This window comes from Odocoileus virginianus, unplaced genomic scaffold (genome assembly GCF_023699985.2).
Source record: "Odocoileus virginianus isolate 20LAN1187 ecotype Illinois unplaced genomic scaffold, Ovbor_1.2 Unplaced_Contig_3, whole genome shotgun sequence".
In the NCBI taxonomy this organism is placed as follows: domain Eukaryota; kingdom Metazoa; phylum Chordata; class Mammalia; order Artiodactyla; family Cervidae; genus Odocoileus; species Odocoileus virginianus.
Window position 1 is genome coordinate 600618 of NW_027224320.1, and position 25552 is coordinate 626169.

Sequence of the window (25552 nt, forward strand, 5' to 3'; positions counted from 1 at the left end):
CTTTGCCTATAAATAATGATGACTTTCTCTCTCTTTCCAAAACTATGCTTCTGTTTTCCTGGGTACTTGCACTGGCTGTAATGAGAATTGTATTCCTCCAGGGAAGATGTTTGCTGCAGGTTTTGGATAAAAGTGTTGTTCATTTAGGGAAGACCAGATCTACACTGGTTCACTAAGAATGTTTACTCTGAATTAGCTTTGGATTTCATCAAATGCTTTTTTAGCATCTACTGAGGCGAACATACAGCTTCTTTGCTCTAGTCTGTAAATGAAGTGAACAACATTAGTGGCTTTTGTGATGCTAAATTATCCTTAGGTTCCTGGACTAAGCCCTACTTGGTGTTTTATTTTAATGCACTGTTGGCTTCGACTTGCTAATATTTTACTTGAGATTATTTCCATCTGTTTATGTATGAGATTGGCTGTGAGTTTCTCAGTGTCTCTGGCTGTGTTTCACATCAGGTTGGTGCTTATTTTAGAGATAACTCAGCCGGAAGTAATAAATAAGACCTCTCCACAGTGTCGATGACAAGAACCATAGAGGTAGGTGCTTCCGTGAGCCCTTGGCTGTCTGTCCGTGGGCGCAGGTGGCCACCGCGGCCCCAGGCACCAGGTCCCTGGGGGAAGAGGAGGCCCTCCCCTTGGGTCGAGAAAGCGTCGGCCCTGTGGCTCCCAGAAAGCGTCTGCTGCGTCTCAGTGGCCTAAGCTCTGGCGGCCCCCCAGCAGCAGGGATGCAGGTCACGTGAGAGTTCATCTTCCTGCCTCTCCTGGGGGTCAGGCAGGAACACAGGAGCTCGGGACATGTGTCCTTGCTCTGCCAGCAAGCTTGGGGAGGCGCCCTGCTTCCACGTTCCAGAATCAGGTGTGTGAGGGGCACCCACAAATCCACTGCCTCCTGGTTGGTGCTCCACACGTGGGTCTTGGGTCACACGTACTAAGCTTTTCAAATCATCTTTCTCTTGGGCTGATTTTGAATATTTACATTTTCCTAGAAAGCTGTCTATTTCATTGGTCATCTAAAATGTGTGGCAGTAGTTGTACCAGATGAATTCCTATGATCTTGGGAAATCTCCTCTATGCCTGAAGCTCTGTTCTTTCCTGAATTTGCACCCCTCCACGTCCCCCCTCATGAAGACTGGGTGACGGCCAGCTTTCTGAGTCTCTTGCAAGTTTTGGTTTTCCCAATGAAAATACCAGTGAAATTTAAAAACACAAAAGTAATTTTCCCTCATATTAATTTCATTTCTCCCCTTTTAGGCTATCACTGTTTCTTTTCTAGAGTTCATGACATAGTTCATCTATTTTTATTGTGAAATCCCTCAAAACACTGAAAAGTGAAGAGAACAAGATAACGAGTATCCATGTACTTACAACTATAATTTGGCAAATGTAACAGACTTAGTATCATGCCAAGGTTTCTTTGAAAATTTAAACATATCACACTTAAACTCTCTTTGTTCCTCTGGAATCTGTTTTCTCTGCCTCCTTTGCCGTTCTGCCATTCCGTTTTCCTGTCTTTTCCTTACTGTGCTGAAGCAAAATACACGTAACATGAAATTGCCATCTTAACCATCTCCAAGTGTGCAGCTCTCCAGAACCCTCTATCCTTGTGAAACGGAGGCTCTGGCCCCATTAACACTGTGACTGCACAGCCTGTGACGAGTGCGTTCGCTTTCCTGTTGATGAGCACCTGGGCGGCTTCCGCTTCCTTCTTGGTAATTTTGGTGGTTACAGAAAGCGACCACCGTTGTCCATTTGTCCTTCTGCACATGCGCGAGCGGTTCTCTAGGTTGATACCCAGCAGTGGGACACCTGGGTCGTGGGGCGTGTGCACACCCTTGGCCTTGCCTGTTCATATTCTTTGCTCATGTTCTATTCAGATCTTTGTCCTTTTCTTACTGATTCCTGCGAGGTCCTTTTATAGCTAGATATGGATTCTCCATTAGTTCTGTGCTTTGCACACATCTTCTATTTGCTTTGCTGATGGTGTCTTTTTCCATCTAAAAACTTGCATTTATTTCAGTAAAATTAAGCTTATCCTTTGTACCTTAGTCAAGAAGCTCATTCCTATACCCACATCACTAACGGCGGTTTCTTACTCTTTCCCTGATGGTAAGCACACTTCTTTTCAGATCTAGGCATGGAGTCCCTTTGGAGTTTACTCTTGTGCGTGGCAGGACACGGGACTCACTGAGCGCTTTCAGTGAATAACCAGTTTCCCAGCACCATATATGTCCTGGTCTGTCATTTCACCAGCAGTATGTTATGGCTTCTATGGTGTAACAGCTTTCCCATGGGGGTCAGAGCTGTTTATGCACCGTCTATTATTGTTTCTGTGGTTTTTTGAAAAACTCCTACTCTGATAAACTGTCTTTAATTACTGTAGTTTCCTAATAAGCCCACGTGTTTGGTGGAGAGAAAGGCCTGGCTCACTTCTGTGGACTCTGGTGGGGACCTGGGGGCTCGTTTCTGCCACGTGCTCTCTGGCATTTGTTGTTTCTATGGTTGGAGGCCCGTCCTTGATGTTTCCTCTTATTGTGGCTCACAAGGAGATCCAACCAGTCCATCCTAAAGGAAACCAACCCTGAATATTCATTGGAAGGACTGATGCTGAAGCTCCAGAACTTTGGTCACCTGATGTGAAGAGCTGACTCCTTGGAAAAGACCCTGGTGCTGGGGAACGCTGAGGGCAGGAGAAGGGGAACAGAGGACGAGACGGCTGGATGGCGTCACCGACTCGCTGGGCGTAAGTTTGAGCATGCTTGGGAAATAAATGCAAGACAGGGGAGCCTGGTCGGCTACAGTTCACGGGGTCACAAAGAGACCTGACTGAGTGCCTGAACCACAACAGCACATAAAAGAAGCATCAGAATACAAACCCTAATAATCGAGTGAGGTTGGTGGGTACAAGATTCACTCATGAAAATCATTAGCATTGCTCCACACGTTAGAAAATGTAATAAATAGACTGAATTAGGTATTATTGCACAATGGCAACAAAAAGTATACTTTCGAGGGATTGCCTTAATGGAGCACATAAGAACTCTATGGAGAAGAAACACCAAAAGCTAATGAACATGTGAGGAAAATGCCCTATTTATTAGAAAAATGCAAAATAAACTGCAGTGAATCTCTTCAGCCCGCCAGCTTGGCAAAAATTAAAAGGTGGGTATTGCCAGCACTGGTGGGCCCTCCTGGGGGGACGAGGGAGCTGTTGCTGACCAGGCAGGGACACTCCCACCCTGAAGGCCCCGTGACCCCGGACGAGCTCCGGGGCTGTGCGAGGAGCTGAACCGTCCTTGGGCCTCCCCTCCCCCCGCCGGAATAACTGGGCCCCGTGACCCCAGATGAGCTCCGGGGCTGTGCGAGGAGCTGAACCGTCCTTGGGCCCCCCCGGAATAACTGGACCCCATGACCCCGGACGAGCTCCGGGGCTGTGCGAGGAGCTGAACCGTCCTTGGGCCCCCCCGGAATAACTGGACCCCATGACCCCGGATGAGCTCTGGGGCTGTGCGAGGAGCTGAACCGTCCTTGGGCCCCCCCGGAATAACTGGACCCCATGACCCCGGACGAGCTCCGGGGGGCTGTGCGAGGAGCTGAACCGTCCTTGGGCCCCCCCGGAATAACTGGGCCCCGTGACCCCGGATGAGCTCTGGGGCTGTGCGAGGAGCTGAACCGTCCTTGGGCCCCCCGGAATAACTGGACCCCATGACCCCGGACGAGCTCCGGGGCTGTGCGAGGAGCTGAACCGTCCTTGGGCCTCCCCGGAATAACTGGACCCCGTGACCCCGGACGAGCTCCGGGGCTGTGCGAGGAGCTGAACAGTCCTTGGAAAAGGACGTGTGGAAAAGTGTGTTCGGCAGTGAGATGCCTCGTGGAAGCAGGGGTGGAGACAGAGACAGCGGAGCCCGGACGGCCATGCAGGCCTCAGAAAGGATGCTACTGGAGCCCCAAGAAATTCCTGATCTCACCCTCTCCCAGACCTGCCAAATCAGAATCTGCCTCTTATTGACAATAAGACCCAGGGTGAAGGGAAAACGTTAGGGTCCCTTTCTGACCAGATTTCACTGCCTGCGGGAAGCCCCTGGGGTTGGAGCGCCCTGGGGTCAGCACAGGGTGAATGCCCCAGTGGCTGGGCTGGGAGGACCCTTGGGGACCCGTATTTGCTATTGAGACACCGGGAAACTGGTTAACTACCCAGAACCCAGCCCAGAGGCGAGAATCCTGCTGCAGCTTAAGGTCTGCCAGTGGACTCCAAGCCCCCAGACATCTGCATCTGTCCCAGGTTATAGGGCTGGGGTGCAGAGAAACCAACAGCTAAGGCCCCTGCGTCTGGACAGGGCGGGGAGGGACTGAGGTGGGGCGGCGTTTTCCTCCCCTTCTCGGGGCCTCTCTCCTGCACTGGCGGGAGTGGACACACTCCTGGTTGTGGGCAGTTCTCCCATGGGGGACCTAGGTGTCCTCCCCCAAGGGCTGGTGCCCACAGAGTCCCCCACTTGAGAGATTGCCTCAGCCTCCCCTGCCGCCAGGCAGTCCTTATCTGGTTCCAGGGAGCATCCTTCTCATGTGGATCTCACTGTTCTGTGGGTGTTTCGTAAATGTCACAACCCTTTCATTCAGATCCCACAACGCACAGCGCTGAGCTTGCAGGTGGAAAGGCGTGCAGTGCAGCCATCGTTTGGGGGACCCCATACCCTGGGCAGGCGAATCCTCCCCTCCTCCATCCCACGCCCTCTCACTGCTGCCCACAGCCCCACCCCCTCCCGGGTCAGATGTGGTGCCCCTGTCCCCTGCCCCCCGCCCAGACAGGTGGGTGACCCGTCCCCATCCCTCTGACCCACCTGGACTCTTTCCTGGCCCCTCTCCTTGGCCCGGGGGGTGTTCCTGAAACAGCACTGCCCAGCCCTCAGGTGGAGGGCTGTCCCTCCTCCCTCGGCTCTCAGGAGCGGGCCTGGGCAGCTCCAGCCTCCACTTACCCCCCTAACCCCGCAGCCGCCCACCGACCCAGCCCCCAGCCCAGCTCAGGCTCTGTCCAGGCCAGCCCGGCAGTAACCAGAGCGGTGGGAATGAGTGCCAGCAGTCACCATGTGTGCCACTGGGCCAGGCCTGATTTTGCTTTTGTCTCAAAAACAGAAATCTTCATTTGGGACTTTAGTTGTGAGACTGGTACATGCTTTCTGGCAAACACACAGAAGCACATGAAGTAACAAATGTGAACGCCTTGTCCTTCACAGCCTGTCTCCAGGCGACCAGGCCAGCCTGGGAGCAAAGGCTTCCATCAGCTTTTCGGAACTGGGATAGAAGACCTGCTCGTCAGCCCAGGTCTCCCCAGCCAGTCCCCCGCTGCTGGCCCAGCGCCCGCCAGCCAAGTCCCTGGCGAGCACTGTCGGCTCAGGGCGCAGCGGTCCCGCAGGCAGGCATGGAACTCGGGTGGCCCTGAGGGCTGGTTTGCAGCCCACGCCTGTTCTGTTCCCCTAATAGGTCTCCGTGGACCCATTTCCACCGCAGATATGCTCCCCCCGGAGCCCAAACCGCCTCTCAGTTAGCAGTCGTCCTGGGTGTGGAAGCAGAGCCGCAGGGCTGGGGGAGCAGACCCAAGTTTGCGAGCAGTTTCTAAGTCACTCCCCCGAAGGTTACGGCGACCAGGTCCCAGCCGTGCACCGAGCGCAGCTTTCTCCACAGCCTCCAACCCCACCTGCCAGCTCTGTAATATGCCAGCCGCGCGGATGAACAATAACATCACGTCCTAACATTTCTTAAAGTTCCTGTAACTACTGTTGCAGGATTCCCATGTGTTTATCGGCCTTTGAAAAGCTTTCCCTGTGACGTGCTTATCCGCGGCTTTTCTGTCTCTGTCGCTTTGCTTGCTCTGGGGTTTTGGAGGTGTTTTGCACACAGACGTTTTCAAGTTTCTTTGTCATCACATCTGTTAACCTTCAGTGGTTTCTTCCCTTCGGTGACATTGCCAGGAGAGTCTTTTCTTTTCCAGATTGTTCGTTTCTCAGTAGTTGTCCAAAGTGATCCAGCCACTAGGTTCTGCGGCGGACCCACTTTTCATAGGCACTCGGATGTGAAAGGGTCCTTCTCTCTGGTGGGCCTGAGTTGGACTGCCGCCCTCCAGCCCTGGGCTGGCTGCAGCTGGCCTTCCGAAGAGCTTGGCCATGACGGTGTCTGCCGCGCCCACCACGTCTGGAGGGCACGACCACGGCAGGGTTTACCCCGCCCACCACGTGTGGGGGCGTGGTCACGTTAGGGTTTGCCCCGCCCATCACGAGTAGAGGGTATGACATGTCAGCGTTTGCCCCGCCCACCACCTGTGGGGCGTGGTCACATCAGGGTTCACCCGCGCACCACCTGTGGGCATCCTTCCTCCCCATCCTGGTCCTTCCGCCTTGTCCTCCCTCCGGCAGGGTCCTGCCCTCCAGCACCTGCCCTCCCCGTGGCCAGGCCCCTGAGCTTGTTTCAGCCCCTCCGGTCCCGCTCCAAGCACCTGGTCCCACCGTCCTTGGGCTTGAAAGCTTCTAGCAGGGCCGCCTGCAAGGCCCACCTCCTCTCAGCCTGCTCCAGCCTGTCCCTCCAGAGGGGACCCCGCTGACACCCCGGGCTGGAGCTGGGATAGGGGGTGGCCCTGCACACTCGCCCCGCATGCTGCCAGGCTCCTGGGAAGGGTGTGTAGGTCCAGAGAGGGTGTGCAAGTCGGTGTGGACAGGGCGGGCTTCCCAGAGGCTTGCCCTGGTGGGCGTCCAGTGGGCCAGTGTGCATCTCAGCTCCAGACTGGGGCCTCTGCGAACCTAGTGGTGACAATGCTAGACCCACCGTCTTTCCATTTGACCTGAAAGGTCTGCGAGATGGGACCTGGCGTAGTCAGGCTGTGGTGGTTCTCTGTGTCATTCGGGGCTCGCAAGTTGACAGAGCTACTCTGTTCAGCGGATTACTTCTTAACACCTGAGAGCCCTGGGGACCCTCACAGGACTCTGCTGGCCTAAAGTCCACTTTGATTGATGCCAACATGACTATGGTGGGTCAGATGCTTGGGGTCAGATTTGGACCTCGAAGCTCCCAAGACTCCAGGGTGTGGCATGAGGTCCTGGGGTGGCGTGGGCCCCCATGTGCACAGTCTTTGAGGAGCAAGGATCCTGCTCGTCCCTTCTCCCTTCCCACACGATTCCCAGCCCAACCCCCGCCCCCCACTGCAGACACCCTCCCACAACCTCTTCCTCCCTGTGGGTGCGGTGGGGGGCAGTTGTGGAACTGGGCTCCCCCCCTTCTTGGAAGGATCATGCCCCACCCTGGTGACCTCTTGTGACCTTGATTGCCCCCTCCCAAGTGCAGCCACACTGGGGTCAGGGATTCCCACAAATCCAGGATGTGGACATTCAGCCCACAGTGGTGTGTGCGCTCCCTGTGTTTGGGACAGAAAGGCCCGTCAGGCACCTCTCGGCACACCAGGATCTCACGTGGCAGGTGGCCAGGTCCTCCCAGGTGCTGGGGAGTCTTGGCTCCTGTGTGGGGGTGTTTCAGCGCCTGTGGTGCTTGCTGGGTGCAGCCAGTGTTCAGAAGCTGGCCTGGAAGGGCAGGTGGGATGTGGTCACCTGCTGTGCTGTTGGCCTTGGGAGCTCTGGCGGCCCACCTGCCTAGACTTCCAGCTGGGTGGTCCTGTTCCCCACCCCCACCCCGTAGGCCAGTGACAGCCTGCCCAGAAGCAGTCACCTCAACACCCTCACCTTCTCTGGCTCTACAGGTGCCAGGCCCTGCGTCGCCAGCCAGCACACCCAACCCTGAGACCCAGGCCCACATAGATGATGGCAGGCCCAGCCTTGCTCCCATGGCAGGCTCCCAGACACAGCTGTGCCTCGTGTCTGCAGGCACTTCGCCTCTCTGAGCCCCGATCTCCCTGCCACGAAAGTGGGGGGCCATTGCCTTGGCCCCGGGGCTGTTTTCCACCTCTGAGTGGCCCCTGCAGAAGGCTCGGGGCTGTACTGCTCATGAGTCGTTACCAGGTGGGCTCTGATCTCTAGGGTCACCTCTCCTTGGGAAGAGGAGTCCCCAGGGGCCGGCAAGCTTCTCAGTGCTGCTGAGGAAGCTGACTGACTCTGCATGGGAAACTAATGACTCCCAGTTCAATTCAGTCACTCAGTTGTGCCCAACTCTGTGACCCCATGGACTGCAGCACGCCAGGCTTCCATCACCAGCTCGCAGAGCCTACTTAAACTCATGTCTCTATGACTCCAGCCAGGCCACTATTTTAAATCGTTCCAGCTCCCCAGCAGACTATGAGGCCTGGGCAGGGATCCTGAAGCCCCTGGAGAGGGGGCCTGGTGGGGTTGCCAGGCCTGGGCAGCGCCTGGTTGAGGGGACCCGCTCCTGACCCTCCTGGTGTTTCGGGGTGGAGAGGAACCCACAGAGCAGGGTGGTCGTGAGAACAGAGGTGAGTTGCAGCCAGCCGTGGGGCTGGAGCCTCCCCCTGGATCCACCCTGGGCCTGACGCTTGCTGTCGCCCCTTACGAAGGGTCTCCCAAATTAGGGGGCTGCTGAGCCCTTTCTGGGGTGCAATCAGAAGCTTCCCTCCTTCAGAGGAGTTCTGCCACTCAGCACCAGGGTCCTGAACCTTCTGACTCCTCCTGTGTCCCCCCCCACCCCCTCCACCTGTGGCCTGAATGCCACAGAGATGAGACTAGGCAGTGTGTGTGCTGGGGGGCCCAGGTGAGCACCCCGCCGGGGATGTGGCAGGGCTTGAAGGGGTCAGGGGCACCTCTGAGGGACGAAGAGGATTTCCAAGTTGGGGGCCGGGAACCTCCTGCAGCAGGGACCCCTGGGAAGGGGTAGGAAAGTGACAACCACCTGGCGGCTGGATGGGGGTCTTGGGCCGGTGGAGGCTGCCTTTGGGTCCACAGGAAATGCAGCCACATCCACAAGGGGCCACTGGTGGAGCCAAGTGGGCGGGACGGTCATGGTGGCCACTGCAGGGGGGTGCCAGGGGCTGGAGCCGCCTTTCAGACTCCTTTCCTTCCTCTGGCGGCGGCCCTGGCCAGCCAGCAGCGCACCTTTCATGGCCTGCCCTTGTAGGCCAGCTGGCCCTGGGGCCCCACTCGCACCGGCTGACCTGGGGCCTCACTCACACTGGCCGACCTGGGGCCTCACACCGGCTGACCTGGGGCCTCATACTGGCTGACCTGGGGCCTCACTCGCACTGGCCGACCTGGGGCCTCACTCGCTCCGGCTGACCTGGGGCCTCACATGGGCTGACCTGGGGCCTCACTCGCACCGGCCGACCTGGGGCCTCACACTGGCCGGCCTGGGGCCTCATACTGGCTGACCTGGGGCCTCACTCGCACCGGCCGACCTGGGGCCTCGCACTGGCCGGCCTGGGGCCTCACACTGGCCAACCTGGGGCCTCACTCGCACTGGCCGACCTGGGGCCTCACTCGCACTGGCCGACCTGGGGCCTCACTCGCTCCGGCCGGCCTGGGGCCTCACTCACACCTGGTCACAGGGAAGGGCAGAAGAGGGTATGGTCCTCTCTGGGGTCAGCTTCATGACAGTGGCTGGCCATGATCCCTGACCTCAGCCCCACACTGACTCTTGGCCAGCCACGTGGTCGCCCAGGAACCCAGACTTATTCTGACCCCTGACCCCAGCTGCACCCTGACTTTGACCCCTGCCCCCTGCTGGCTTCTAGCAGACATGCTCTGACCTTTGACCCCACATTATGTGGACCGTTTAGCCAACTACTGGGCAGGCCCTGATGGCCAGTGCTGGCCCTGACAGAACCACACCCTGGTCACTGCATGAAATGGTGCCTCGGGTGGACCACCTCGCAAGCTCAGCGGCCTGGAGCCCTGAAGACATGGGGGTATGGAGGTGGGGGGGAGAGCAGGACTGGGGGAGCACCCATCTTGGAGAAAGAAGGGATGCCCGGCTCCAGAGGCAGGTGTCCGCGGGCAGCCTCACGCACCACCGGGGTGCTAGGTGACCTTGGCCTGGCAGCCTCCCTCTCTGGAGCTCAATTTGCTCAAGTGTAACAACCGGAGGCTCGTGAATTCTAAAGACTCTTGGAAGAAACAAGTGCTGAGGGAGCTGCCGTGCGGTCAATTGAGATAATGCGTCTGCAACGCTCAGCTCGGAGCCAAGCGCATCACAAGCATTTGAGAGATGTCATTACTGACGTCGCTGTTAACAGCCCGCCTGCCTGCCCACCGAGCCACTGGACGGGGGCCAGGCGAGCTGTGGCTGTAGCAGGGCAGGCCGTGTAGGGACTGGACACGGTGCTCTTCTGCAGGTACCGGGCGAGGTCCACCGGGTGGGGACGCCATCACACTTCCGGTCCCCAGTACGGGCTTCTGCCAGCCGACACCCTGGCCCTCGGCACAGACAATGCCGCTGGGAATCGCTGGGCTCTGGAGTGGCTCAGTGCACGTGGCCAGGCCACGTTGGTGCCTGGGCCTGCGGTACCTTCAGTGCTGCGCCCCCTGCCTCATAGTGCTGGCAATTAGAGGGGTAGGCGGGAGGGGCAGGGAACAAGTTCTCCCCTCCTGGCAGCCTGGCCTGGTCGGGTGGGTGAGGGGCTGGAGCTGGCCCCTGGACCCTCTCTAGGCCCCTTGGTGGGCAGGGAGGCTCATGCCATTCCTGCCTTTCCACCCCGATGTCCCACCTGCCCCAGGGGCACCCACCCCATCCCCGCACCTCCAAGTTAGCCGTGCACCCTGCCAGCCTCAGTGGGGTTGTAAGGACCCGTCGTGGGCCACACGCCGAGTCCTGCACCTGCTGTTGTACCCGCGTCTTCTGCTGGCTTTCCAAAGGCGGCAGAGCTCCTGTCCATGACATGTGAGATGATGTTACCTGTGTGCATGTCAGGGGTTGTTAGGGACCAGAACTGTGAGGTCTCGGGGAACACGTCCAAACCACAGTGCCTGGGGGGGGCAGCGGCAGGTGGGGGTGAGGGGCGTGCGAGGCCAGAGGACTGCCGGTCCCCTTGCAGTCACCCCAAGAACAGCAGGGAGAGACCATCAAAGGTAGTGGATTGATACCCTGAATGTTTTAGAAAGATTCCTTCACCTAAAAGATTGGAAGAGGGCACAGCCCAGATAAGGAGAAGCAAGGGGCTCTGGTTGCAATTGGATGGCACCTGAGTCAGGAGTCAGGGGGCACTTGGTGCTGAGTGAGGGGGCACTTGGTGAGTGAGCAGGGGAAGGGAGAGAAGAGGACAGAACCGAGATTGCTGTTGGAGGTGGAACGTGTTGGGTGTTGGTAACTAGAGAGAGGCAGGGGGGATGTCAAGGCTCCTGGGGGGCCGGGGATGCCCTGGTGGACAGAGAATGCTGCAGGGGAAGCAGCTTCCTGTCTGAGCTCAGTGAGTAGAGAGCTTCTGTGTGGCATCCCCAGGGCATCTTGACAGGTGCTGATATGGGCTCTGGGCCAGGGGAAAGCTGGGCTGGAAGGAGATGAGGAGCTGTTACTCTCGCTGAAGTTATGCACATGAGTGAGGTCCCCAGGGAAAGTGCATGGATGGTGAAGAGAAGTCTATTTATGCATTCACCTTAAAATCATACCGAAGAGCTAAAGACCTCATAGAGTGAAGTAAGACAAGAAAAAAGAAATTGAAGACATGCATTGGCAAGGGAAAAATTAAAGCAGATCTTTATTTATTTTTTGCAGATGATGTGATTTTCTATTTAGAAAAAGAAGGAATCTGGAGACAGATTACTAGCAATGATAGAGTTCAGCCACATAGCTGAATATAAGCTCCATATACACCCTGCAGGTACCAATGTCAACTGTATTTCTGTACATCATCAAGAAACTAAAATGTGGCTGCCATTTTGTTGTTTTTTTAGTCACTCAGTCGTGTCCAACTCTTTGCGATGCCAAGACTGTAGCTCGCCAGGCTCCTCTGTTCATAGAATTCTCCAGGCAAGAATACTGGAGTGGGTTGCCATTTCCTTCTCCAGGGGAGCTTCCTGACCCAGGGATCAAACCTGAGTCGCCTGTGTTGGCAGGTGGATGCTTTACCCTGGAGCCACCTGGGAAGCCCCGCTGCGACCATTTATGTAGCAACAAGACTACAAACAGAACAAGATAAATCTCACCGTAATTGTAAAAAGCTATATGTTAATTTGTGTAATATTCCTGCGGGATGTGAAAGAAAACCTAAACAACTGGAGAGAAGTCCCATGTTTATAATTTGCAAAATTTAGCATCATATATAATCTCCACCAGTTTATCTAATGATTCAGGACACCAGTCAAAACTCAGTAAGATCCTTTGTGGAACTTGTCCATTTGTTTCTGAAGAGGGAGGTACGCTTGCTCTGTGAGGTACCAAGACAGTATAGAGCTTAGTAAAAATGCTGTGTGGTGTTAGTTCAGGGGTAGGAAAATGGACTAGTGGAACAGATAGAATGTTCCTGAGCATATCTGTGCACATATGGAGCTCCATGAACAACACAGGTCACATGGCACACCATCTGGGAGGCAGGGAGTTTTCACCGTGTACCTGGACTAATTGTTTCTCCATATGGAAAAAGTTAAAATTCTCTCCAGCCAGATGGATTTAGAACTTGTGTCAAGGCAAATGTCTGAAGCAAAATGTTAAAAATCTTTAGAAGAAAATATAGGTGAAAATTTCTGATTTCAAGGTAGGATTTCTTAAGGTACAGAAACTGCTAATGTAAGAGAAAAAGACTGATGTATTTTAATTCATTATTAAGATTAGAAGCTTCTATAAATCAAAAGGCAATTTAAATCAGGTTTTAAAAAAAGTCACAGTATGAGACTCTATTTGCAAAACATGACTGACAAAAAATTTGTATCAAGATTAAATAAAGAACAGCTCAGATCAGCTAGAAGGAAGAAAAACCCGAGGTGCAGAAGATAAAACAGCTGTGGCACAGAAGAGAAAGCTCCTGCAGAGACATAAATGACACCAGGACATGCGCACAAGCTATTCAGTTCAGCTCAGTCGCTCAGTCGTGTCCAACTTTTTGCGACCCCATGGACTGCAGCACCCTGTCCATCACCAACTCCCGGAGTGTATGCAAACTCACGTCCATTGAGTCAGTGATGCCCTCCAGCCATCTCATCCTCTGTCGTCCCCTCCTCCTCCCGCCTTCAATCTTTCCCAACGCAAGCCACTGCAAACTGCCAGACTGGGTTATGGGACAAACGTAAGAGGTCTGACAATACTGAGTGTTAGCACACAGACTGAAGGGCGTGTAGTTTAGAACGATCACCCCGGTGTGATCTTATAAACCTGATCATCTGCATGATCTCTGACCCAACAATTCCTCTCCTTACTGTGTACCAAGACAGAAAGCTGGGCGTGTCTACCAGAGACATGCACAAAAGCGTTCATACTGGAAGAGAAATTCAAGATGACCCCAAAGCCCACCTACAGGAGTCTGGGTGAATAAATGAAGCATATTCCCTTCATTTTGGTGGATGCCAGTATCCCACCACCCTGGGAACAGACTCAGCTTTTGGTCCCCATACCAGAGGGGATGTCCCACCACCCCAGGAATAGACTCAGCTTTTGGTCCCCATACCAGACGGGATGTCCCACCACCCCAGGAATAGACTCAGCTTTTGGTCCTCATACCAAGGAGGATGTCACATGACAATGAAAATCAGTGATCTGCAATTGAGCTGGAAGTTGGTCAGTCATGGGCCCCCCAGCTGATGCCACATGGGTCGGGGTGACCTACCCAGCAGACTTTTCTGAATCCCTGACTGGCCACATTCTGAGAAAAATAAAAGAAACAGAGGTTCTAAGACTCTTAAGTTTGGGGGCGTTTCGTTACACAGCACTAGAAAACCAAACTTTGCGTCTGTACCTGTGCAAGGACATCTGCTTATTTTTGCCTACTTTTGTATGCCATCCCTTCCACCAAGGTGATTTAGTACTCCTACCTCCCCAAGATTGGAAAAGGAGCACGTCAAGGCTGTATATTGTCACCCTGCTTATTTAACTTATATGCAGAGTACACCATGCAGAGTGCCCGGCTGGATGAAGCACAAGCTGGAATCAAGACTGCTGGGGGAATATCAATAACCTCAGATATGCAGGTGTCACCACCCTTAAGGCAGAAAGCGAAGCAGAACTAAAGAGCCTCTTGATGAAAGTGAAAGAGGAGAGTGAAAAAGCTGGCTTAAAACTCAACATTCAGAAAACTAAGATCATGACATCTGGTCCCATCACTTCATGGCAAATAGATGGGGAAACAATGGAAACAGTGACAGACTTTATTTTCTTGGGCTCCAAAATCACTGCAGATGATGACTGCAGCTGGGAAGGCTGAGAGCTTTGAGGCTAACGGACTCATCTGTGGTGGAGCCCCAGTTGGGACCCACGCAGTCTGGCCTAGAGGTGGTGCCTCCAGCTTCTCCTCTGTGCTCGTACAGACAAGTCAGGAAGGAAGATGCCAGGTGTGAGAGCAAGGCAGAGAGGAGGGGGAGCCTCGGGCTCATGGACCTCCAGCTCCAGCCAATTCAGAGGCTCCTGTCTCATGCCCAGCCGGGAGGGAAGGGCTGAAGCTGAGGTGACTCCTGCAAACCCAGTGGGGAAAAGGAATGAACTGCACACTCCAGCTCAGAGGAAGGAAGCTTGAGCTGCCATGATCAGGGGAGCGGTGGGTATAACCCTCAAGGAAACTCCAGAGTCCTGGGCTGGCCCTGCCTTGGACCTAGAATCTGGCTTTAACATCACCTCCGGGTATGGGAACCGGAAGCTAAGAGTCTGTTCCTGGCGTGGTGGGACACCCACCCCACCCCACCCTCGATACCTGTGTCAGCCAAAATAAGCCACCATGAACAGTCCCCTTAACACTGCAGGCACCTTGTGCTTCCACAGTAAATATAACCCTTGCTTGAGATCAGCTAAACATGCACATGTACAGGTACACAGACGACTCCATCATGACCAAAACAGAAGAAACCAGGAAGGCTGGTTCCCTGGAAACTTCAGTTAACTGAAAAATCTGAAAGAAACTGTACAACAGTGTTCAACGTGGGTGCCAAAGGAGAAGAGAGGAAATCAAGGTGACCAGAGCTCAGAGTCTTCTGCCAGAAACTCCTCTGTCCATGAGAGTCTCCAGGCAGGAATACTGGAGTGGGTTGTCATGCCCTCCCCCAGGGGATCTTCCACCTCTTCTTCAGTGTGTTCTCAGATAGAAGACTCTCAGTGAATCTAGAAAAGGCTTTAAAAACACATACATGTGGATGTTTCCTACGGAAAGTTTAGAACATCAGAGGCAGAAAGGACGTCATGAAAGGGCCCAGAGAAGGGCAGAAGTTTACTCCTGAGAACAGTTTGGGCCACAGAAGTTTCAGAACAGCAACAGCATCCTGAAACATCAGGAAAATGTCTTCAAGGCCGTGAAAAAGGCAGTTGTCAACCAGAGATTTTACATCAGGCTCAAGTGTCAGTCAGGAGTAGAGTAACATTCCTGAGCAGAGACGGTTCAGACAAGCTGAGAGAGCCTACCACTAGCTGGTCTTTTCTGAAAATCTCCAAAGAAGCTACTTAAGAGAGAAGGAAGTTGAGCTCCAGACGAAGGAGCAATGCGTGAAGACAGCAAACTGATTAGTGACCGTGGAGACAGACTGAAGTGAGCGTCAATGATCAACGCAAATCGTGTTACTGATGATTATTTCGGTGATGACAAAATGGCACTGAAGTACAAGGCAATGATAATATGTAAAACGGAACTGGTAGTGATCAGGGAAACTGTATCCAAAGGTCCAAATAGGGCGGAGAAAGGTAGAGATGGACTAGCGTTAGACTTTGTCAGGTGTGTGTGTTATAGAGTTCACCGTATGGGTCAAACCACATGACATTGCTGATGTTTGACCAATGTGACGGCAATTTCATATGGTTTAACCCAATACTGTAAAACTTCCGAAGGAGGGTGGGTGAGGTGGAGAAAACTTACCGTCCCAGCGGAGAGTGGGGGCACAACGGGGCCCCTGCCTGGTGAGGGCACAGGTCCCCTGTGCAGACGTGCCCCGGGAGGCAGTGGGAGCTCAGTGACCAGGGACGCGAGCCCCCAGCCGGGGCCCCCGTAGCGGCTGATGCCCGTCTTCCTGCAGGTGTGCTTCCGGGTCCTGATGTGCTTCCGGGTCCTGATGTGCTTCCAGGTCCTGGTACACCCCATGACTCTCAGGTGATCGAGGCTCTTTGATGACCTGTTTGAGGGCATGAAGGTGTAAACACACATGTCCTAAGTGAGGGGGCTGGCACCTAGATTGTACAGTCTTAATGTAGATTTATGATTGAAGTGATGTCTCCTTCCGACATAGAAACTAGAGGCCAGGGGTCTTCAAGTCTGAGGATGCACACCTCCTGCAGAAAGGCTGAATGTGGGTCTCAGAGTCCTTCACTCACCAAAAATATGTGTCCTGTTAGACTAAAGAAACTAAAAGTGCCTAAATACAGAAGAAAGGAAAAGCCTCCAGATGCCTGGATTGTGGCAAGTCTCCCAGAAGTGTAGGTGGAAGCCTCCAAAGAAGGGGGAGTGGGTGAACACTGCGCCTTTCTGGGAAACCTCAAATTGGAACGCTTAACCTGGACAATGTCTAACCCATGAAATGGCTGAGGAAACATTTCTGAGCCTGTGGCTGGACGGCGCTCTGGCCCGTGTGGGCTGTAGTCCTGTGGAGGGAGCAGGGCCTGGGGTAGGGCCCAGGGATGGCTGGACTTGGGGCCAGGAGACGCCGTCATGACAGCAAGTGAGGGCAGGATGTCAGGATGGGAAACCCTCACAGGCAGGAAAGCATCACTTGACAATACCCAAGAAGTTCCCACAGACTGATCAGAGATTGAAAACGCAGTGGAAAACTGTGCAAAAGATATATGTGGGTTGTTAACAGAGATAGAAATAAAAAAGGCCAATAAATTCGTGCGAAGATACTAAACCTTATTAGCAGTCAAGACAAATCAAATCTGAACCATAATGACATATTTTTACTCAAGAGATGAGCAAAAAGTACTCCATCCGACATTTATTGCTGGGAAGGCTGTGGGGATCGGCCCCCTCGCATCCAGCTGATGGGAATCGATGCGGACACAACCTAATTGAGTGCAATTCCTTAATATCTATTAAGATAAAATACAGCCTTACTGCCTGACACGGGAATCTCACTTTGAGGATTTATTGTGTAAAATTTAAAGAGCCAGTCCTGAAGACGCTAGTGCAAGTATTCACTGCGGCGTGCTGGTGCTGGGAACGCCCTGGAGCGGCCCATCAGAGAAGGGCGTCCCTCCCTCGCGGAGGGTGGCCGGCCCCAGGGAGGGGACAGCTGGGCACCTGGTTGAAAACGGGGCTGTGCTCTCAGTAGACAAGCTTTGTGGGCTGCACAGCACACCTGGGGAATGGGCTCGGGGAGGCCCCCGCCTAGCACACCTGCCACACCCGCCCGCACCCTGTAATCACCCTGGGGGATCCGGGGAGGAAAGCATGCCCGTTTCTGTAAAAATCAAACCCCAGAGATGCCTTTAGGTACCTATATGTTACCAGAGGCCCATGTGATGGGGGTGGGGGAAGACACTTGTTCTTTGTCTTTTTGGGTGTCTTTTCCTGGTTACGGTAAACTCTTCTGATGTTGGCAAGGTGAAAATGGAAATTTTAATAAAAGGTGTACTCCAGTAAAAGCCAGGAGAAAGGTTTATTCAAGCAGATCATTGAATACACAAGAAAACATTTTTCACCGAAGAATTCTCTTGGTTTTCCGTGGATGTTTTCTCTTACAAATGAATCAGGCAAAGCCTGCTTAATAAAATAGGAAATCCAGTTCATCGTAAACCTCTTCTCAAACTGAGGAGATGGGAGTGATCTCAAGTTGATCAAGCAGGGCTGGGAGAAAACCCTGGAAAACCCCTGCCTAGTGGTGAAGTGTGTGAGGCACTCCCAGTGAAGCTGGAAGCAGGGGCCACCACCACCTTCTCCTTCCTTGGCGTTTCCAACGCATCCTGCTTTCTCTGTGTTTCTGTCAGTCCCAGGTCTTTTGTTTGATCCATCGGACTCATGGGTCCACGTGTTCCTCAGTCTGTTTGGACTTTTTCACCCCAGCTCGTTCAGAGGCTGCCAACCGGCACCCTTGCTTACAGATGTCCGGGGCTCTGCTGCTTCGGCTCAACACACCCCAGGACCCCAGGACCAGAAAGAATCTCAGTCACTTTTAGTTCCTTTGAACGCTTCCATCCCCCAGGTTTCTATGTTCTGGATTATTCTGTTTTCTTTGAGGATTGTCTTTAGTGAAAGTGTTAGTCGTGTGCGACTCCTTGGCACCCCATGGGCTGTAGCCCTCCAGGCTTCTCTGTCTGTGAGGTTCTCCAGGCAGGAATACTGCGGTGGGTTACCGTTTCCTACTCCAGGGGATTTTCCCCACCCAGGGATCGAACTCGCGTCTCCCACACTGAAGGCAGATTCCTTACTGCCTGAGCCACCGGGGAAGCCCAGGTTGTCTTCATTCAGACTTTATAATAGTGCAGTTTACTCATCTCCCTGCTTCCCACTTCTTGCTCTCCCTCCTGCTTCTTTTTCTCTCCTGGCTGGAGGACGTTCTCAGCGCTTTCCCAGGAAGGGCTTTACTACCAGCCTGTGTGCTTCTGTGCTCAGGAGGCGCCGGCTTCCTTCAGGCCTGTTTCCATCCCTCGATGCTGCCCAGCCCCTCCTGTCTGCGAGCCCCCGGGGCCAGCTCACTGTCCGGGTTCTGGGACCGGAGACTCCCAGACTCCTGGGCTGTCTCCTCGGGGTTCTCCGGAGCCGCGAAGCGGCTGAAGGAGCGCTGTGGTCTGGCGGTCCTGCCCTCCCTGCAGGCCTGCCCAGGCAGCAACTCCTGCAGTTTCCCAGGATGGAGCCTCGCCCCCTGTGTCGCTCCCACCCTGGCTTAGCATCCGCCTCTGTCCTCTCAGGGGAAGCCACTGGTCACCTTCTGCAGGTGGCCAGGGACCCGGCCATCCTGACTCTGCTCCCTGCTGGCTGGGGAGCACCGCCCACAGCTTCTCCCCCTCGGGGCGTCCAGGGCCCCTCTGCCCGTCCCTCAGTCCTGCTGGTCTTTGGGAAGCAGATGTGGGCTGGCCGCCCAGCAGGGGAGCATTCAGGTTCAGGGTTCAGCCCGGACAACGCAGGTGGGCTCAGGGCTGGGACTGCAGTTGGTGCGGCTTGGGGGGTTCTTTAGTGAGAGGGAGGCTGGCGGGAGTGGGCCTGGGCCCCAGGCATGGAGTAGAGGTAGATGCCGGCCTGCGTCTGCACCATGATCGCGGCGGAACCCGCAGGCACGAAGCCCACATAGGCGCAGTGGGCAGGCCGGACCTCTCTGAGGTCCCAGTGTCCGTAGGCGTTCAGCAGCTCCTGGTGGGTCAGCCCGCGCGCGGCCGCTGCCTCGGCCGCTCTGCTGGGCGCGAGGGCCTGCGTCTGCCCGGCCTCTGGCTCCGGGGGCTGGTGGGGCCCCGGCTCCACACGCGGGTCTGGCCCAAGCAGGCGCACCAGCCCCCGAGGAGCGCGGGGCTCCCTTCCAGCTCGGCGGCCGCTCCCTCGGTGGCGGGTTCGGCCTCTCTGCGCGGCGCCTCCCACGAAGCCGGGGGCCTCACATCTCAGGGGCTTCACGTAGGCCAAGGGTCTCGAGGGCTGCGCGGGGCCGGCGGGCCCCCCAGGGTCTCCGCATCTTCCCCCAGGGCAGTGCGCTGCGTGGGGCCGAACAACTGGAGGGAGACAGAGCAGTGAGTGGGGGGGGGGGGGGAGAGGCGGGGTGGAATGGGAGGACTGGGGAGACGGGAGGGGGATGGGGACAGGGTGGGGGAGGACGGTGAGCGGGCAAGGGAGAAGAGGAGGGGACTTGGAGGGGCGCTCCAGGCTGGGCCTCCCACCCTCCTTCGGCCCTCCCGGCCCCCTGGCAGCCCGGTATTCTAACCCCCGCTGTACTGACAGGTACCTGCCGTCTAGGTTCCCTAGAGAGACTCAGCCTGAATACAAACAGTTGCCTACAGCACCGAGGCGGGCGGGGAGGGGAGAGGGGCCGCTGGGGGCTGGCAGACAGCACGGAAGGGGCCACCAAGGCCTCCTGGACCTGAGCCAGGCTGCGGCCTGCCCTGTGGTCCTGGGAGAACCGGAGCAGGGGAGCAGTGTCCTCGAGGCAGGACTGGGGGTGCAGGGGTTGCGGGGTTCGGGAGGTGGCACTGCGTGGCTGGCGTGCCTGGACGACTATCCCTCCCCCAGCAGGCCGGGTGAGGCCTGAGGCCGCGCTCCACAAGGGAGTCCAGGCGACAGGACGGCCTGACCGACCTGACCGTACTGGGGCACTTGTGTCATCCAGAGGGCGGCCTGGGCTGGAGCGGGATTCGGGGTCACCACCAGAGGGGTGAATTTTCCCCCGCTTCTTGGCCAGGAACACTGGGAGCTGAGGGTTGAGAGCCCGGTGCTCCACAGAGTTCAGCCAAGACAGACAAGGACACGGGGGAAAGAAACTGGGGACGGGATTCCAGAGGGGGACGCGTCCCTAGCTGATGTGGGGGCCGGCGGGGGTCCTGTGGGAACAGCTTGGAAGGGGGTGACTGATGTCATAGATCCCTTGATTGTGTTTGAATTTAAATAATTAGGGAAGAGTTTGCTGAATTTGCAAACAACAGCCCAAGTAGTAAATCCTGAAGAATTCAGAACAGAGGGGTTGACCCTGGTCCCCTGGATAGCTGTGCTCTAAGTAATAGGTCTGGGGGTGAAGAGGCTTGCGTGTGGAGAGTGAAGGGGGAAGACGGGACACCCGGGGCCCTGGAGGAAGTCCAGGAGTCCTAATGGGGAAGTTGGCAATGGAGGACAGGAAGAACCTGGGAACCGGGTGGGCCAAGGAAGCTAAGAAGGGCTGCCCTTCTCCCCAAAACGCATTCTGTGCTGCAAGCAAATGCCAGACATGACGCTGGGCAGGATTAAAGTGGGTGTCGGGTGCCTGACATACCTTGATCGGGGGCCATTGAGTGGAAGCGTTTGGCAGGTCTTTGCTCCTCCATAGCAATCTGCCAGAGAGGAATGGATCAACTGGAGGCTCCAACATGCCAGGCTCCCTGCCCACCCTGCCGGGCACTACCGTCCTCCCCCCGCCGCCCTGCACCAGGACCTGGGGGACACAGTGCCAGTAGGCAGGGGGTTTGGAGAGACGGTTAAACTGTTTTCAAAGAGCAGCAAGTGGTTGACAGAGTGGGAATAGATGAGATTACAGCAAGTGGTTGACAGGGTGGGAATAGATGAGATTACCCTGGGCAGACTGAAGGAAGCTTCCTTCCCCAGAGCCAAGCGGTGAGGAAGGAGAGCAGAGGTGGGGGTGGGGGCTGTCTGGGGCGGGCGGAGCCTCCCAGGGCACCAGAGACCCCCCTGCCCCGGTCAGACAAGACGTGCCCTCTTCCTGGCACTGGCACCTACCTGGGCTCCCAGCTGTGACTTCAAGGCTGGCTCTGGAGTCTGGAGACACAGAACGACTTCCAAGAGACCCTCCAGTAGAGGGGCTGGGGCTGAGGTTCCAGGGGTCCACAGTCACGATGCTGGCCCAAGGGCCTCGTACCTCCCAGGGTAGGCTGGTCCTCGAAGGAGCAGAGCAGGAAACCCTCTGCTCCTGCACCACGCTCTGGCACCTCTTATAGGGCTTCCAGGAGGGCTGATTGGATAGAGGTGTGGGCTGAGCGAGGCAGGCAGGGGCTTACCAGGAGCTGTGATTGGGCTACAGTTTCCTGTGGCCCAGGGTCACAGATCTGAGCTGCATTGGTGGGTTGATCTAATAATTACAGAAAAAGAAGAAGGGGAGTTCAGATTGGGTTAAGTGTGAGGCTGGAGAGTGACTGATAAGAGGGAGAGATTAGATTGGGTGGGCAGGGCGGGCGGTGGTCAAAGGAGGCACCTAGGGTGGGTGTCTGGCTGCAGTTGGAAGGATTAATGGACTGGAGCCAGGCTGGCAGGGAAGTGGGGAGACCGTGCACCTAGGCTAGAGGGACACAGAACCCCCAAACCATCCAGGGGTGTCCAATCATGGAGAGCAGAGGGGGTTAGATGAGAGGTGATAGAGCCCGCCCGGGTTCCGGTCTTAGTCCAAGCACAGCGGAGACGCCATGATGGGACCGGCCTGTAATGGACGAGCACCCCAGGCGGGAAGGGGGTGAACAGAGGGCGCGCAGCTTAAGTTGGCTGGCTGAGGGTTGCATAACCCTCTGGGGTGGATGTGGTGTCTTAGGAGATGGATTGAGGCGGCAGGTGAGGAACACCGCTGTGGTTAGAGAGGTTTACAGGTGAGAAGCAGAGTGGGTTGTCTGGATGTGCCCTGGGGAGGAAGCACTGGGTGTGTTAAGACAGAAGTCATACCAGGACTCTGCTTTGAGCGGGGAGAGGACAAACATTGTTCCTACACGTTGGATTGAAAGAGATTTGAGCCACCAAGTGTGAGGAACTAAGATGGAACTCCAACTTTGGGATTGGAGATCCTAGGAGAGGCTGGGGCTGGAGACCTGTGCATGACGCTCCCACCACGGGCGCTAACGCTCGGGGCGTGAGCTCGGGGTCAGGAGGAGACCCTGGCAGAAGGAATGGAGACTGTGAATGAAGACTGTAACACTTCTTCCAAAGCCACTTATAAATAATGCAGTTCCACCGAGTCCCAATGTTATGTTTGTTTCTTTTTTCTTTTTAAAATGATCAGCTTAAATTGATCAGTAAAGTTCAATTGACACTTGATAAAATGCATCCTATTTAAGCACACAGTTCAGTGGATTTTGGTAACCGCATACCCTTGGGGAACCATCACCACCGTTTTCGTCACCTCGGAAAGTGCCTTGGGCCCTTTTACTGTCCACCCCCACCCCAGCCCCAGGCCTCCCGGTGAATCTCCCATCCTGTGGTCATCTTGCCTGACCTGGGGTTCTGCAGTCAGCACTGAGGCCCGGCAGCCTAGGCCCCGCCCCGACGGCCGTGGCTCCGCCCCAGCAGGACCGGCCAGAGCATCCTCCTGACCCCGCCTCCTGATCTGTTTGGTGGGCATTTCGGGTGTTTCCAGTCTGGGGGTATTATGAAGAAGCCGCTGTGAACGTTCATGTATGAGTCTTTCTGTGGACCTGTGTTTTCATTCCCCCTGGGTGAATGCCCAGAAGCGGGATTTCTGGGGAGAGCGCCACGCGTTCGCTCACCTTTGTAAGAACTGCCCCGCTGGTTTCCAGAGAGGTGGCTGTCCCGCTTCACAGTCCCGCCCCCAGCTTGCGAGGGGTCGAGTGCTCCGTCTCTGCCGACTCCTGACGCTGGCGTCCTGCTGCCTGTAGCTGTTCTGTGGTTTGTCTTTCGCTTGTCTTTGTGTGAATATCCAGTTGGTTCCTCTACCGTTTGTGAGATCGGAGCTGCGTTTTTCTTTCATGAAACTGTATGAAAAGCTTTAAGCTTTGTGTGGAGAATTAAGTATCATATGTAATCAGCTAATATAAAAGAGAACCGTAGTGCGTCGGCCCTTTCCTGCCCGTCGAAACAGTGCGGTCTTGGCCAAGGGGCAGCCGTCAGTGCTGGAAAGGGCTGAGAAAGGCGCCTCGCGGAGCGCGCGCCGCGGCCGGCCCCAGCGTGGCCACGCTCAGGCGTCCGGTGCTCCCGGCGGAGCCCCGCAGCGCTCCGCGCTCCGCCGCTCCCGTCTGACAGGTGGAGAAAGGAGACAGAACAGCGAGGCGGCTCGGCTGCCACGGGCGGACGGGATTTGAGCGCGGCTCCGCCGTTCGCCCCTTCGCGCAGCACAGCCTTGTCGGGGCAGAGGGGCTGGTGTGAACTCAGTGAAGCCACGGCTCATGCCGTGCAGGGCCACCCGAGACGGACAGGTCATGGTGAAGAGTTCCGGTGAAACGTGGTCCCCTGGAGGAAGAAACGACAAACCCCTGCAGTGCTCCTGCCTCGAGAAGCCTGTGAACAGTATGAAGAGGCAAAAAGATGTGACACCAGAAAATGAGCGCCCCAGGTTGGAAGGTGCCCAGTGCTCCTGGGGAGAAGCAGAAAGTGAAAGTGCAGTCGCCCAGTCGTGTCCGCCTCTTTGCGACCCCGTGGACTGTAGCCCACCAGGCTCCTCCATCCATGGGATTTTCCAGCCAAGAGTACTGGAGTGGGGTGCCATTTCCTTCTCCAGGGGGTCTCCCTGACCCAGGGATGGAACACGGGTCTCCTGCCTTGCAGGAGAGCCAGCAGGGAAGCCCCTGGGGGGAGCAGAGGGCGATTATTAACAGCTTCAGAAAGAACAGAGTGGCCTGGCCAAAGCGGAGACATGCTCAGTGTGGACCTGTCTGGTGGTGAAAGCAAAGTCCACTGCTGTAAACAACAGTGTTGTATACGAACCTGGAATGTTAGGTCCATGAATCAAGGTGAATTGGACGTGGCCAAGCAGGAGACGGCAAGAGTGAGCATCAACATATTAGGAATCAGTTGACTGAAATGGACTGGAATGGGTGAGTTTAACTCAGACGACCATTGTATCTACTACTGTGGGCAGGAATCCCTTAGAAGAGATGGAGTAGCCCTCACAATCAGCAGAAGAATCTGAAATGCAGTACTTGGTTGCAATCTCAAAAACGACAGAGTGATCTCAGTTCATTTCCAAGGCAAACCATTCAGTATCACAGTATTCCAAGTCTGTATGCTGATGCTGAAGAAGCTCTGTGAAGACATACAACACCTTCTAGAGCTAACAACAAAATACATCATTTTCATCATAGGGACTGGAACGCAAAAGTGGGAAGTCAAGAGACACCTGGATTAACAGGCAGGTTTGGCCTTGGAGTACAAACTGAAGCAGGTCAAAGACTGAGTTTTGTCAAGAGAACATGCTGATCATAGCAAACACCCTTTTCCAACAACACAAGAGATGACTCTATACATGGACATCACCAGATGGTCAATACTGAAATCAGATTGATTATATTCTTTGCAGCCAAAGATGGAGAAGCTGTATACAGAGAGCAGAAACAAAACCGGGAGCTGACTGTGGCTCAGATCATCAGTTCTTTATTGCAAAATTCAGGCTTCAAATTGAAGAAAGTAGAGAAAACCACTAGGCCATTCAGGCATGACCTGAATTAAATCCCTTATGGTTGTACAGTGGAGGTAATGAATTAGAGGGATCAGATCTGGTAGGCAGAGTGCCTAGGGAACTATGGACAGAGGTTCACAACAGTGTATAAGAGGCAGCGACCAAAACCACCCCCGAGAAAAAGAAATGCAAGAAAGCAAAATGACTCTCTGAGGAGGCTTCACAAGTAGCCGAGGAAAGAAGAGAAGTGAAAAGCAAAGGAGAAAAGGAAAGGTACACTGAACTGAATGCAGAGGTCCAGAGAATAACAAGGAGGGATAAGAAGACCTTAAATGAACAGTGCAGAGTAGAGGAAAACAATAGAATGAGAAAGACTAGAAATCTCTTCAAGAAGATTGAAGATATCAACGGAACATTTCACGCAAGGATGGGCATGGTAAAGGAAGAAATGGTATGGACCTAAGAGAAGCAGAAGAGATTAAGAAGCAGTGCCCAGAATATGCAGAAGAACTATACACACACAAAAAAAGTCTTAA